The 14,893-nt window shown below is 53.5% G+C and overlaps 1 long non-coding RNA gene across 1 annotated transcript; it reads left to right on the top strand.

The window, feature by feature from the left end:
* Positions 1-5,947: 5,947 nt before the first annotated feature.
* LOC114487700 (uncharacterized) lies at positions 5,948-11,940 on the top strand. Its single transcript, XR_003682988.1, has 5 exons — positions 5,948-6,146; positions 6,741-6,758; positions 8,737-8,793; positions 9,895-10,039; positions 11,313-11,940. It is a non-coding gene; the product is annotated as an uncharacterized lncRNA (long non-coding RNA).
* The last annotated feature ends 2,953 nt before the right edge of the window (positions 11,941-14,893 follow it).

Raw genomic sequence — 14,893 nt, forward strand, 5'->3', positions numbered from 1 at the left:
GCATCCCCAGAGCCCCCGGCACTGGGGCAAATTGGGAAGGCTGGTTGCGACAGAGCCACGTGAAGTCCACCGTCGCAGATCCTCATGATGACGCTGCGAATGAGATGGTGTTTTTGCAGGGAAGGAGAGTGAGCTGGAGATGTTGACGGAGCCGCCCAAGTTCACGCCCTGAGTCTGGGGCTGCGGCAAGTCTTGCCCTCGGGTCTGCCATCTACGCCATGCATTTTATGTGGGAGCACCTTGGACGGTGCAGATACAAACAGGGAGAGCTCTGTGGAAGGTCAGGGTGAGGGACAGTGGTTTCTGGGGTTGGAACTAATCAGCCTTCAAAAGGGAGGGAGGGGCCCGGAGAGGAGAGCGTTCCGAGATGGGGTCTCGTGCCCGCGGCTTTGGCAGCTCAAAGGTCTCCAGCCTGGATGCCTGAGGAAGACCAAGGACTTGCCTGGGGTCAGGTCAACCTTCAGGACGGAAGCCAACCTCCCTACGCGTGAAACCCCTCTACCTGGGCCAGTGCTTTTAGCCCTTTCCCTGTGGCCTGAGTCCACTGAGGTGGCATCAGAGGAAATGAGGCCGGAGAAGCAGAGGATTTGCTGGCCACGCGGCCTGTAGAAGCAGACTGGGCCCCTCTCTCTCTCACCCCATCACCACATCACCGCCTCTCTGCTCCCCCAGAGGTGTCCAAACAGCTTCTCCGTCCTGCTCAGGGCTGCTGGGCCTCCGCAGGAGACCAGCAGCGAGACGGAGAGCTAATTACTGTTTTCTCTTCTGCGGGCCCTGTAGCTGTACCAAACTAGGCTTCCCCTTCTGCAAGGACCCCAATCCCCTGCTGGTACCTGCAGGTGGCCCCCGGCACGGATGTCCGTCTCCCGCATTAGCATGGGACCCCTTCCAAGGCATCCTCACCCCTCGTTTCCCCGACCTCTCCCACCACACACCTGTGCTTCCCGTTTCAGGTGAGAGAAATGGGTGCCTGGGTTTCCGCGGGTCTCCTAATCGCCGGAGTTGAGCTGATAGGAAACCAGGCCAGGTCATTCCACCCACGAGGTCGTGAGAGCAGGGGGCCTCTTGGGAGTTTCCTGGTTTCAAAAGAAACCAGACTGAGGCCTGGGGTGTAGACCTCCTGGGGCACCGTGGTCCACGGGATAAGCAGTCGTTCCAGAGAACGGGAACGCCGTCAGGAATCAGCCTCGGGAGAATTTCCCGGGCTGCTGTGTCCCAGTCGGAAGGGGAAAGCATAGATCGGAGCCGCGCAGCTGGGTACGGTTCCCCAGCACCCCCCCGTCCCAGCCCCATCTGCCCGCATCTCGTTCCCACTGAAATAATCACAGGGTAGGCCCGGCCTGGCTGCGTCGCCATGGCAACTGCCCTAATTTCTTTTAATCCCAGTGTTCCTTCCTAACGGGACCTCCCCCCCGGGCCCCCTCTCCCCCCCTGCAACGTGTTTTAATTGTAATAACTCCCGGGTTTTCGGGAGGTAATGACCACGTGTGGGGAGCCCGCGCTGGCCTGGCCCCATCCCCAGAGCTGCCCTCCCAGCGTGAGCTCTGGAGGGACCCAGGGCGGGCTTGGGCAGGGGCTGCCATGGGGGTCTGGGGCCTCGGAGCTAAGAAACACAAGCCGGGGAGCCTCAGTCAGCCCCGCGGGGTTGTGTCCTGAGGACATTTTATGGCATGCCTCCCCTTACCCCGCATCTGCACGCTCTGGTCACACCCTGAAGGGAATCCACGGACCATTCCTCCGTTCCAGGCCCAGTCAGCCACACTGCGTCAGGGACGGGACCCTGAACGTGTGTTCAGGTCACCTGGGGTCTCGTTAGGAGGCAGTTTCCAAGTCTTGGTGAAGCCCAAGATCTTGCGTCTCCAGCCACCTCCCCGGGGACGCCCACACCGCCGACACTTTCAATAGCAGGAGTCCAGAGCACCCCTGTGCAACAGAACCTTCTTCGGACATGGGACTGTCCCATATGTACACTGTGCCATATAGTAACGAGCCGTTATCCACAGGAGGCTACGGAGCAGTTGAAATGCGGCTAGTGCAACTGAGGAATGGAATTTTAGATTTTCTTAAACGTTCCTTCATTTAAATTTAAACCACCACGTGGAGGCTAGTGGCTGCCATATTGGAAACCACAGGAAGTTCCGCTGGTCATTGCAGGTCCAGACCCGGCTCCAGCTCTCTCTGCAAAGGGGCGGCCTCCCGGTCGTCCCGCAGCCTGAATCTGCTCCCATCCACCCTGCACTGCGGGGGCCCATCTCCTTCGTTTTGCGCATGCTGTGTTCCTCACTGGTTCCTGTCCTGCTTCAAATGGACTGCCGAGAAGCGGGCAGAAGACCTGATGGCCTGGCTTGGAAATAAGAACCTCAGGTCTGCCCAAAGCCTAAGACATCTGCCCACGCACAGCTTTTCTGGGAAGCCTTCCGAGCAAAACTGAGGTGTCCAGGGTCACCGTGGGCTATCACACGCTGTCCTGTGACTGGCCTCTCAATCCGAATAACAGTAAGAGACAGTTTAGGAGGTGATGCAATAATGCTGCAGAAGCCCTTAGTCTACTTTCCTTCCACCAAAGCCCTCCCGGGCCAAGGTTTCCCATCCGCACGCTGAAATATTAGATGTTCAGCTGGGAGTCCAACAGAAAAATATTTCTGAAATTGTGCATGTGTGTGTTTCTTTTTTTTTTTTTCCTTCTTCTAATTTAATGTGCCAGACAAGCCTCCCTGTAATTAAAACCAGAAACAAGGACCAGACTTAGACAGAGATTTGAAGGCTGTAAAATTCTAGGACAGGTTTATGTAAAGCAATTAAAAAGGGAGTTAAAAATTGTTAAAAAATTAAACACTTAATTACTTTTTTTTCTCCTCTCATTTCTGCTGAGCTGTTTTGGCCGTGAAGCTCGAAGAAAGATGTAAAAAGGAGAAAGTTTTGCCTCGTTGCTGTAAATCATGTTCAGCAAATGCTTCTCTGCGTTTTGCAGCCGAACCCATCTGCTGTCAATTAGCCTAAATCATGCCTTTTCAATTAAACTGGCTTAGGGAAGTCTGGTAGCAAAACTGTGTGTGTGTGTGTGTGTGTGTGTGTGTGTGTGTGTGTGTGTCTGTGTGTGTGTGTGTCTGTGTGTGTGTGTGTGTGTCTGTGTGTGTGTGTGTGTGTGTGTGTGTGTGTGTGTGTGTGTCTGTGTGTGTGTGTGTGTGTCTGTGTGTGTCTGTGTGCGTGTGTGTAGAGGACCAGCATGGTGGTTGTGGAGGACGGGAGAAAGGTGAAGTCTGATTTCAGGCTGCGAGGTGGAAATATCTTTTAAAAGGTGTGATCCTATTTTAGTGTGGCTGCAACCCAGGGCCCTTGGGGTACCCAGACGGAGGCTTCCTTGGCGCGACAGTGGGTTAAATATACTAGACCAGGTAAGCTGCAGAAACACATTACGGCAGAGGCCCATGAGGAAGGAGGAAGGGGGAGAGGCTTTCGTCTTTCAAAAGAAAATGGACTTTCACCACCCCGAGAGGGTCTGGGCGTGGTCCTGGTGGCGGGTGAAGGAGGGTCCGGTCTCCAGGGACCTCACGTGGGAATCTGCGTCTGACTCTGTGTCCCTTTCAGAGTCCCCCAAGCCCTGTGGCTCTGTGTCTTGTGTCCTGGGGGGAAGGTTGAGTCGGGTCGTGGCTCCCGCAGAGGCCAGGGCCCTTGCGTTAAGGAGGGTTCGTGCATCTTCGCGCGTGGGACCCCTCTGTGGGCTCATGTGCCCACCCCTGGCCTCCTAATCGCTGCTGATCCCAAAATTTCCCAGCTCCCGGCTCCTCCCCACGTTTGTATCAGGCGGGACTGCCTAAGTGACTAGGTGACGTCCAGGGTGGTAGCGTGGGGATGCCTGCCTTTGGTTTCATGTGGCCTCCTCTCCCTTGAAGAAGAAAAACATGTTTGCCTTGACCGACGGAATCTGCCGGCTTCCCTCGGGCTCTGTTCCCGGTGGGAGGGGCAAGAGGGGAAGTGTGTGGTCTGCCAATGAGTGTTTATTTTCAATCACCCAGCCCTCGCCTCCTGCTTGACGCAGCTCTCTCTGCGGGACGGCCCTGATCGGCAACCTGCCGAAAAGCCTGCTCCTTGGCTGGGGTTTGGACAAGGGGATTTGGTGAAGGAAGGTCTGGTGACAGGAGCTGGGTCTTTGACATTTGAGTTGACATTGATGGGAACAGTAATAACAATAATAGCTACAATTTATTGAACACTTACAACGTTCAAGCACCGGCCTAAACATTTTACCCAGAATCCCTCCTTTCCTCCTCACTGTGAAGCTCCGAGGGTGGACCATCCATAGTTCTATTTTGCATGTGAAGAAACTAAGCCACAGAGAAGTTAAGACATTTGCCTGAAGTCACACAGCTTGTAAGTGCAGAACCGGGGTTTGAACTCGGGCTACATGCTCTTGACTCTACACTACACTGTCTCTTAGAGGGAGGTAGCCTCTGAGAATTTCCATGCTGTGTGCTTCTGTGCTCCTGGGTTGGGGCTTAGGCGAAGGTGTCTGGAGGCCACCATCAGATCACTTTATTGATGGCCTTGGGTATGAAGAACAGAGTTCAACTTTGGAGTTGGGCACACCTGGATTTGCATCCTAGCTGTGCCACCTGCCGCTTAGGTAACCACCAGCCAATCACGTATCGTCTTGGCCCACCTGCGAAAGGAGTACAGCCCGACCTCGCTGGAAGGGCGAGGTTTCACGTGCCCTGCATGTGCCCGGCGTGGAGAAGATACTCCCTAAGCCTCGCGCTCTTTGCCTTCCTTCCTGGTGGCCTGAATCCATGCAGCTTGACCTGGTTTCTTCCTGGCTCTTTCATTTCCTGCAGGACACGGTTTCAGGTCTCTTCCAAGTGATTCACTCTAAACGAGACCCGGGTGGGACGCTGTCCGCAGAGCAGGCCAGGGTGCCCATCCAGGGGCTCTGGCCACGCTGAGCCTTCCTCCCCTCCGGTCCCCGAGGGGCCCCGCCCTTTGTGGCAGCCGGAAGGAGAAGCTGAGGCCGGCTGAACTCCTGTTCTCCGTCCACGGCTCCTTGGGGCCGCCTGGCGCCCCAGCGGTTGGGCCGAGCAGGGAAGGGCGGCTGGCTGGGCTCCAGAGCAGCCCGGCAGGCCCGGCCACGCAGGCGGCGCTCGCTCAGAGCCCCTTTAATCCGATGGCGGAGCGCAGTGATCCGTGACCAGGGCTTCCAGGAGCCTCCCGAGCCAGGCACCAGCGTCCCCACCGCCTCCGAGGGTGGTGGAGAGGTTGTCTCCGCGGAGCTGGCAGGAGGTGGGCGGTGGAGCCGGGGCGAGAGGCTCCGGGTGGATGCACACAGGTCCCCTGGGAGGTCCCGTCTGGGTCATGGGGAGGGGGGTCCGGGCCGACTGGGGAGGGGCGCCCGGTGAACACAGGATGGACGCGCTAGGGGAGCCCGCCCAGCGGGCGCTGCTGCTGTCCCGGCCCGGGCTCCCCAGCCTGGTCCTCTCCACAGCACCGTACAGGCTTCCCCGGCTGGGCCCAGGTGACTGCATCGCTGAGCCGCTGCTCTTGGACGCCCCACTTCCTGTCCTGCCCCTCTGCCCTGACCTCCGGACAGTTTGAAAAGCTTTTCTATCCGACAGCAGTCGGGTGGGGTGGAAAGGGGGCTTTTGTTCAGGCCAGATCATGGGGGAGGAGAGCAGGGTGGCGGAGAATCAGAGAAGCCAGGCTCCGACCTCCGCGCAGTCGCTTGGGCTGTTTGACCGCAAGCAGGTTACTCAGCCTCTCTGAGCCTCCGTTCCGCTAGTACAGCACCTGGCACGTATAACAAGCAAGGAGGAAATTGCTCTGTAATGTCCTTCCTCCTCCCCTCAAGTAATTCTGTGGTTTGCACCCCCTGCCTGCTGTGGTTCTCCCAGACCCTCTGCTGTCAGACCTCATTCCATGGGACCCTGCTGGAGCCCAGAGACCAGGCTGCGTCTGCTCCTCCCTCGGAAGGAGCCAGGTCTGGCCAACACGCTCCCGGCCTGCAGGTAGTCCCAGGATGGGGTAGAAATTCAGCTGGTCACACGTTCCTGGCGGCCAGCTGGGAGGTGGCCCTCGTCCCTGCGCACAGACACAGCTGAGCTTAACGTGACTGTGGAGAGAAGCCTGGCGTCTGGAATAACACGGCTGCCACTGAGGTTTGTGCTGTGTCTCATGCCCTGGGAAGCTTGCCAAGCCAAATCGGCATCTCACTCTCCAGGGGCCTGGAGAGCCCAAGTTTGGTGGCTTATCTGTGGGTCCTCATCTCCCCCACCACCCCCAAAGGCCACTGGTTCTGAGTAGCCCACTTCTGGGGTTCATCCTTCCAGCCGCCCCCCCGCCTTCATGAGGAAGGCTCTCATCAGAACATTCCCTGCTGCTGCAGCTTCCAGGTTCTAGAGAAACTTTGCCGCCAAGCTGGGAGATAGGACAGACCAGCTACTGACTTGGGGGCAGGGGTCCCTGGAGACCCTGGCAATATTCCCGGGAGATTGCACCTACTGGTGTGAATGTGGATAAGAGTTTTTGCCCGGTTGGGCTGGTCCCAAATGACCCAGCAGAGCCCTGACTGGAAACAGAATCTGATCCAGGTTTTATGATTCTATTCCAGCATCACCTCCTCCAGGGAGCCTTCCCTGAGTTATAGACATTGAAACAAAAGTTTTCCCTGGGTTTACAGTTTGCCCTGTGCTCCCCTCATCATATGAATCAGTTTGAATAGTAATAGTTTCTTTATCCGTTTGGTCCCCTAGGCCGTGAACTCTGCAAAGGTACGAGCTGTATCCCAGGTGCCTGACACAAGACTTGGCTCTCCAGGGAAGCTCAACAAATGCCTATGGAATGATATATGGGAGGGATCAGGGGGGAGAGGTCACTATGGTGGACACAACAGGGCTTTTAGAGATGAACCGGTACCCAGAATGTCCTCAAGAAGCTCACCTCCTAATGGGCAGGGTCCTGTGTTGGGCTGCCTGGGTCTTAGGTGTCTGGGAGACTTACCTGTGATGGGAGGAAGAAGGTGGCAGAGCACGCAGCAGTCTTGCTCTGAGAGATGCTGCTGCCCCCCTCCCCCGACGCGAGCGGCTGGCGTAGCGGTAGAAGCCACGTGGTAGGATGGATGCCCGGTGTCTAAAGCACAGAGAGGATGGGGTTTCGTCTGGCCAGAAGGCAGCTCTACCCGCAAGCTCAGGAAAGCAGGAGCGTAGTGGGTGGGGCAGGCAGTGGGCTGTGGTGAGGCTGCACCTTCCAGGACAGCTGGCCTCCTCCAGAGGACAAAAATGAGAAGCCTAGTTTCAGTTACCGGGCCTCCGATGCCCAAACACGATTTTGGAATCAAGAGCGTGGGTAGTTTGAGGCCCTCCTCTAGCAGGCCTGAGTCTCCAGGTTTTGTTTTTGCTTTCGTTTGTCTGTATCCTGACCTGGAGGATGTGCGCTGGTATCTCTTTTAGGAGGCTCGGAGCACGGGTGATAGCCTTTGGCAACAGCCCCAAAAAACACTATCCTTGGGACCAGAGGCCCTGGGCTGATGAAGGCTTTGGCGTCGCTGGGTGGCTCTGGGGGAGTGGCTTAACTGTCCTGAGCCTCACCTGTTTATTGCAGTGGAAGAGCCTTCTGCCTCATGTAGCTCCCAGGGTTGACATGGCGCTTAGGTCAGAGGATGGATGTTCGAAAGTATCTTCCAAAGCAAATACTCTACAAAGCGTCAGGTGCTGTTGGTATGTGTAGGAAGCGGTGGTTAGCCGGGCTCATGTGACCTGAGCCCTGACACCACCCTGCCCTGCCCCCAACCATCACCTCTAGCTGGGTTCTCTGGAACCTTCTCTAAATCAGGGAGTTGGTTTTGCCTGTTTGTCTTGGCTTCTGACACAGACAAAGCCTCGCGAGCTGCAGAGAGTCTCCTGGCAGTGGGGTCAATGCCCAGGATGCCTGGCCCGGACACTGCCTCCAGGAAGTCGGGGCTCTTGCGACCGGTGACACTGCGTGTGATCTCTCTGCAGAAAGTGGGTGGACGTGGGGGTTGGCAAGCTTTCTGTGCCTTCAGCCCTTCCAGCTCCTCCTGGAAAAAGCCTGGTCCGTGTCCCTAGGCGCCAAATAGTCCCTTTGAGCGGGGCCAGGTTACTGCTGAACGTGTGACAAAGCCCGTCTGCTAGATTGTTCCTCCCTTGCTCCGATCATCGTGAAATACCAGTGTGTCCTCAAGGCCATCCGACTTAGCCCAAATCCTTAACTTTACAGTATTTTAAATCCTTAATTTAGACTATTTATAAAGAAATATCATTTTACACATTTGACTTTTTAAAAAAATTTGTTTATTTTAGTTTTGGCTGCGTTGGGTCTTCGTTGCTGCGCGCGGGCTTTCTCTAGTGGCGGCGAGCGGGGGCCGCTCTTCACTGCGGTGCGCGGGCTTCTCAGTGCGGTGGCTTCTCTCGTTGCGGAGCACGGGCTCTAGGCACGCGGGCTTCAGCAGTTGTGGCGCGTGGGCTCGGTAGTTGTGGCTCACTCACTGTAGAGCGCGGGCTCAGTAGTTGTGGCGCACGGGCTTAGTTGCTCCACGGCGTGTGGGGTCATCCTGCACTGGTACTCGAACCCGTGTCCCCTGTGTTAGCAGGCAGATTCTTAACCCCTGCACCACCAGGGAAGTCCTATACATTCAGCTTGATGGTACCCTAAAAGCCAAGATATTGAAGAAGTTAATGAGTAAATGAATGTAAAAATCACCAAGAACAACTGGCTTATGTTTCATCTCAGGGACCGAGAAGTATGAACCTGGACACGAGATGTAGTGCAGCAGAGAGGGATAATAAGGTGAGACTCTCAAATCCACGGACAATTTCAGATCTTAGCAGTTCCCAAGCTTTCTTATTTTTGGAAGCTCCACCCTACATCTTATCAAAAGAGTTAAAATGCACCCACACCCCACATTACATATAATTTTACGGGAAAAAAAAAGAATGAGGAGACTTTTAGGATTTTTTTCTAACTTGGAGATTTCAGAAAAAAAGACCTATTCTTGTGATTTAAGCTTTATATATTCATTAATAAGTATTTGAGAATTGAGTTAAATTACCATTGGCCAGTTAACAGTGTTATTTTGTAGATGCTTAACTACACATTTGGTAAAGATAGGTTTCATAGTTCTTTATATTCTGAAGCCAGTGTTGTTTGGTTTTTTTTTCTTTCTCTTTTCTTTCAAATGTTTTCATGGGCCCATGAAAAGCCTGTAGGTTTTAATCACTGTGCCTGTATTGCCTTAAAAAAGGAAAGTCTTACTGGAGTCAGAGCTTAAGTATGATTCCTGGCTAAGTGTCACTCACTGTGACCAGTCCAAGCCTCACTAGCTCCATCTGTTAATGGGGCTAATTCGCTCTCAGTGTTTCATATGATTGTTTTGGCAGATAAACTAAGATAATAAACAAGAGCGCGTAGCCCAGTGCCTGACTCTTCCATAGAAAGTTGTCTGGTTAAATATCATATGTTAGCATTAAAGCTCAAGTCCACGAAAGACACATGATTTTCTCCTATTCTCCAGTAAGTTCCTGAAAACTGAAATTTTTTTTAAAAGGTAATTAACAGGGATTTCATTCATTAGAATTCGGAATAATTTCCCCATGTTTTAGATTTACCTTTAAACTTTGTATGATAAAAAGTTGAGTCCAGGGAATTAACGATAGAAACAATAGTTGATGGAGAGGGGGAGGTTTTTGGTCTACTTGAGGCAAGGAGCTTTTCAAGACCTTAGAAACAGCTACTTGGAAACAATTGTGTGTTAATTAGGGAGGATTCTTATCAGATCCCACAGAACCTCTTCTTGGCTGTGCTTTTCTAGACCATGTACTCTAGCTGAAAATAGTATCAGCATCCCTATTTTGGGCGGCTTTCTGTAACTGAAGGTTTTCTCTCATTCAGACCAGTCTTCCTCCCTGAGTTTGACCTTGGGAGCTGTGTGGAGGTTGACCTTGATGGGTAGTGTCATGGGAGACCTCCGGAGGCCACCTCCGCCAAGCATGTGATGAACACACACAGGACATGAGTCACACCTGAATGACTCCAGGTAGTTTACCCAACATGATATTTGACAGTCACCCTTCTTATCTTTCTAATTGGAAGGGCAAAGAGGTAGGTTGATGGATGGGAAGCTGCAAGCTGGAAAGTATGTGGGCATTTCAGAGGATGTACTGACAGCCACTTGGCACGGCTTTAGCAGGGCTGTTTTCTGTTTCAAGGCCACGTGCCTCGGTCTTTTCTTGGTATATGGGGTACACGCGATATTCATGATGGTGTAGGAAGCCCTGGGATTCGGGACACCTAACTTTCAGCTTGAATTCTGTCAATAGTAAGTCACCATGACTGTGGATCACCTAGGGTTTATAGCATATTGAATTTGCTAAGAATGATATATTGGGGAAAATTAGATACTTTCCCAGAGCAAGCTCTAAATAAATGAAGTTTCACTTGACTTTACTGGCTGGTTAAAAGAGTAAACATGAGCTGGAAAATAGTCTTGCCTGGCGGGATCCCAGATGGTTAAACAACCACACCCAAAGTACCAAAGGCTCATTTCAAATCGCAGTCTTGTTCTTGGTCTCCATGCTCATCTAAATTTCTATCAGTGACCTGACAAAGGATCAAGAAAGTCCTACGATGCCACTAGGAGTGAAGCCGATATGATGGATGCCAGCGTTAGGATCCCTGGTACTCTCCACGGACCCCGGTGCTCAGCCAAACCCAACAAGATGGAAGACTTTCAACTATTGCTGTTCAGTTTCATGTGGTCTCAAAATTCAGAAGCACAAGAACTAGATTAGAGAGCCCTCCATTGGCAGCAGTTCACATGAAAGAGATCTGGGGGTTTTAGTTCACCACAAGCCTAATTTGATCCAACAGTGTGACTGTTGCTAAAAATGTTAAAAATGCTGGTAGGCTGCCTTAATGGACATATGGTGTCCAGATCCACAAAGGTGACGCTACAGGGTCCCCCGGCCTGAGCAGGCCACGTCTAGAGGAGCATGTTTAATCCTAAGCATCGCATCTGCAGAGAAACAGAGTGACCCCTGGGGGCATGCGATGGAGGCAGAGTTGAAGACGTTGACCTGGAAGAAGTGGTATCGTAGAGACCCACTAGGTGCTCCCCACCTCACAGTCTCTTCCCAGGCACGCCGGCAGTCAGCATGCACCAGCCTCCCCTGTAGTTAGTTTGGGCCTTCATCTGACTAGCTTCTGGGTGATGGAATATGGGTAGAGTGGAGGCATTCCATTTCCAGCGCCCTGTAAAACGTCCTCCTGATGTTATCCACGTCCTTGCTTTCTTCCTTCACTGTCCCCAGGAGTACGACAGAACAAGATCAAGGGAGCTGGGCCCCCGCAATCATCGGAAATCCCACTTGGAAGGTTCCCCATCCACCATTCATTCAGACTGTGACAAGAATGAAAAAGAAAACTTTCTTGTGTTAAACCGCCGAGATTTGGGGAGTGTTTTGTTACGGCAGCCAGCATTCACTCTGCCGATTATTCTAAGACAGCTGCGGGAGAGCATCCAAGGGAGAAAGTGATGGTCATGCAGTAAGAATATGGGTGGCAGAATCTTCCACTGAGATTCTGTCTTGTTCTCACAACTACAGGACACTTCAAAGCATGAGAAGGTGACTTTTATCCTCCTGGAGAAATGCCTCCTGTATAAGCAATTATCTCTCCCTTTCTAGTAACAGTTGTTTTTTTTTAACGGTCTAATCATATTTTCCCCACTTGCTAGTGATGGGACCTCCAGCAAGTTACTTGACAACTCTGTGTTTCTGTTGCTTAATCCATAAAATGGGCACGAAAATAGCACTCACCTTATGGAGTTTTTGTGAGAGTTGAATGAATTAATCATACGATATACAATAATGCCAATCTGTGTGCCCTTTCTTGTTTTTTCTTTTTTTCTTTTTAAGGGGCTGTTCTCAAAGAACTCCCTGCTCGGGTCCTTTTTTGTTGTTTCTTTGTTTTAAATTTTACTGAAGTAGAGTTGATTTACAATGTTGTGTTAATTTCTGCTGTATCACAAACTGTCTCAGTTATACATATATATATATTCTTTTTCATATTCTTTTCCATTATGGTTTCTCACAGGATATTGAATATAGCCCACTCAGGTCTTTAGAAGGTTGGGTGGATCAGGTTCTCCACAAATGAGAAAGAGGTTTGGGTTTTTCCATAGATGATGGACTCAAGGCCTGGCCTGCCCTTCAGTGCCTTGGGTGGGGGAGGGTAGTCCTGTAGGGAATCCTGCAGGTAAGGGACGGTGATGGGGAGGGTCATGTTCAAGGTCACGTTCGAGGTCATGTTCAAGAGGGTAGATGTTCAAGGCCAGTGGTGGAGCCCCTGTTCCCTGGGGAGGAGCCAGCTGGGAAGCAGCATCTGGCTCGTAACCCTGAACCCAAGTGTTATGAACCTGAGAATGGACGCCTTATGATGATGGAGGCCACCACCTAGAACACAAGAACCAGATCCTCCCTGTGTTCCAGGGGCCGCAGAAGCCCGGGGTTGGAGAGCATGTCTGAGAAAAGGGTGGGGTTATCCACCCCTGGGGCACTTCAGTGGGCAGATACGAGGTGATGCCGAGGTATTGCCGAGGGCAAGGGCCTCAGGTCCCCCCGCAATGACCCTGCCTCGTAAGTGCTGTGTGCCCTTGGAAAAGCCACTTAACTTCTTTAGGTATCACTTTTCTCATCCGTCACATGAGGCTCCCAATGCCTGCTCTGTCATCTCCAAGAGGAGGGCATGCTAAGCGAGACTGTGGCCACGGAAGGCTTTGACAAACTCACTTGTCGGTCACAAAGTGCTACCGCCTTGCCGGTCTCTCTAGTTCCGTTTTAGCTACAAAGGAAACTCCTAAGCTCTTAACTTGGACTTGAGCGGTTTTAGGGGGCAAGGGGCCCGTGGGAACCGGAAGTGATGGACACGAGGCCAAAGATGCAGGAGGAATCGTTCTTGCGAGAGCGGGGATGGACCCAGCTGTACTCCGGGGCCCTCGCCAGCCTGGGTGCTCTTCTTGGGGAGTTACTTTCTGGGCGCGAGTCCTCGGAGGGGCTGCGGGCACGGGGCCAGGTCGCAGCCCGTTTCGACAACGCCGAGCTGTCCTGTAGCTCTTGGCCTTTCCCAGGCTTCACTTGAAAGTGGGGCCGCGCTGCTCGCACCCCTCAACCAGCGGGGCGGGCGACGCGAGGAGGAAGCGAGCGCGGGCGCCTGAGCGTCTCACGTAATAACTCAGCGCTGCCTACAGCCCGAGAGGTGTCTCACGCGCCGCCGAGGCAGATAATGAAGCATCCTTCCGAAAGGAGGGAATGCGCCTTTTCTCGACTCTTCCCCTCCCCCCAGCCCTTTTTTCCAATAGGGTAGTTAAACTGGGATTTCTGGAGGGCCCGGCACCTCGCCGCGCTAGCAGATTCTGCGCGGGAGGGGGAGGGGAGCTCTGCGCGGCGGTGGGAGGGGCGAAGGCGGCCTGGGAAGGGGCTTGGCGGGTGACGGGGAGAGAGCTGGCCTCCCGAGGAGGGCGTTGGGTCTCCGAGGCCGCAGGGGAGGGGCCTGCTGGTTTCTCACCAGCCCGGAAGACATGTGACTTCGCGCGTCCCCGGGTCTCCGGGGCTGCAGCCGGCTGTGTACGTTCAACATATGTTTGGCATTATCCGTGTTTTTGTAACGGTAACTGTGGTCTTGAAAGGGACTAAAATTAATTGAAACGCAGCACCCTGCCACGTTTCACGTTCTTATCATAGGAATGCTTGCCTGGAAAGGACCTCCCTTGGGAGGGTCATCTTGGCTGTCCCCACACCTCTGCCTGGGTCTGCACCCGGGCTGGCCCTACCCGCCAGCCGTAGGAGATTGCCAGCGAGGGAGGGTTTGCAAGGCAGCTCCCTCTTGGTACTTGAACTACGATAAGTAGGACAGTGCAGACACTCAGAGGTTGTGCTTGCCGTTTCAGAATTACAGCGAGGAAGCCCCCACTGGTCATGTTTATCAAACTGCTGGACGCTCTCACCTGAAGGCACCTGCCGGAAAGCATCCCTTGGTTCCCAGAGGCGTAATTTGGCTCTTGGTTTAGGGCAGGGTTTCTCAGACTCCGCTTGGCACTACTGACGTTTGGGGCTGGATCATCCTACGCGGTGGGGGCCGTCCTCCCATCGCAGGATGTCTAGCAGCATATCCCTGGCTTCTACCCACCAGCTGCCAGGAGCACCCCCCCCCTCCGCCACGTGACAACCAAAAAATGTGTCCAGGCATTGTCCCATGTCCCCTGGGAGGAAGGCAGAATCGCTCCTGGTTTGATCGGCTCTAATTTTGGGATCCGGATGGGGAAAGGGGCGAGGTGACCTCTTCCAGATCAACACTGAGAATTCCTTAATGGGTCTTGTCGGAGGCTCAATTCTGCCATCTTTGAAAGAAGGAAGTAGCTGGGGCAGAAAAGTCAGAAAATCTGGGGTGGGGCGTGGGGCTTTGCATTCCCAAGGTTCCCAGGAAAAGCTGAAGCTGCTAGTCTGGGAGCCGCCCTGGAGAGCCCCGCTCTGAGGCAGGCGTCCTCACCCTCCACAGGATGTGCGTTTGGGGTCAGAAGACTCCGTGCTGGCACCGGCCTGCGCTCTGGAGGATGTTGGCAGCACCCCCCGGCTTCTACCCACTAGATGCTAGTAGCACTCCCCCCAAACTGTAGACACCAAAAATGTCCCCAGACATTGCCAGGGACAAAATTGCCTCTAGTCGAGAGCCACTGATTCAGGGAAAGTCTCTCTGGAATTTCTGCTGCGTCCCAGGTGTCCAGGCGGGAGGTAGGAGCTCTTCCACGCTTCAGGAAACCCTGCTCCCAACCCCACTCGGCTCCAGGAAAGCCGCTGTAATCCGGGAGGAGTGACCGGCGAGTGTGTCACCATCA

This window comes from Physeter macrocephalus, chromosome 14 (genome assembly GCF_002837175.3).
Source record: "Physeter macrocephalus isolate SW-GA chromosome 14, ASM283717v5, whole genome shotgun sequence".
NCBI classification, from domain to species: domain Eukaryota; kingdom Metazoa; phylum Chordata; class Mammalia; order Artiodactyla; family Physeteridae; genus Physeter; species Physeter macrocephalus.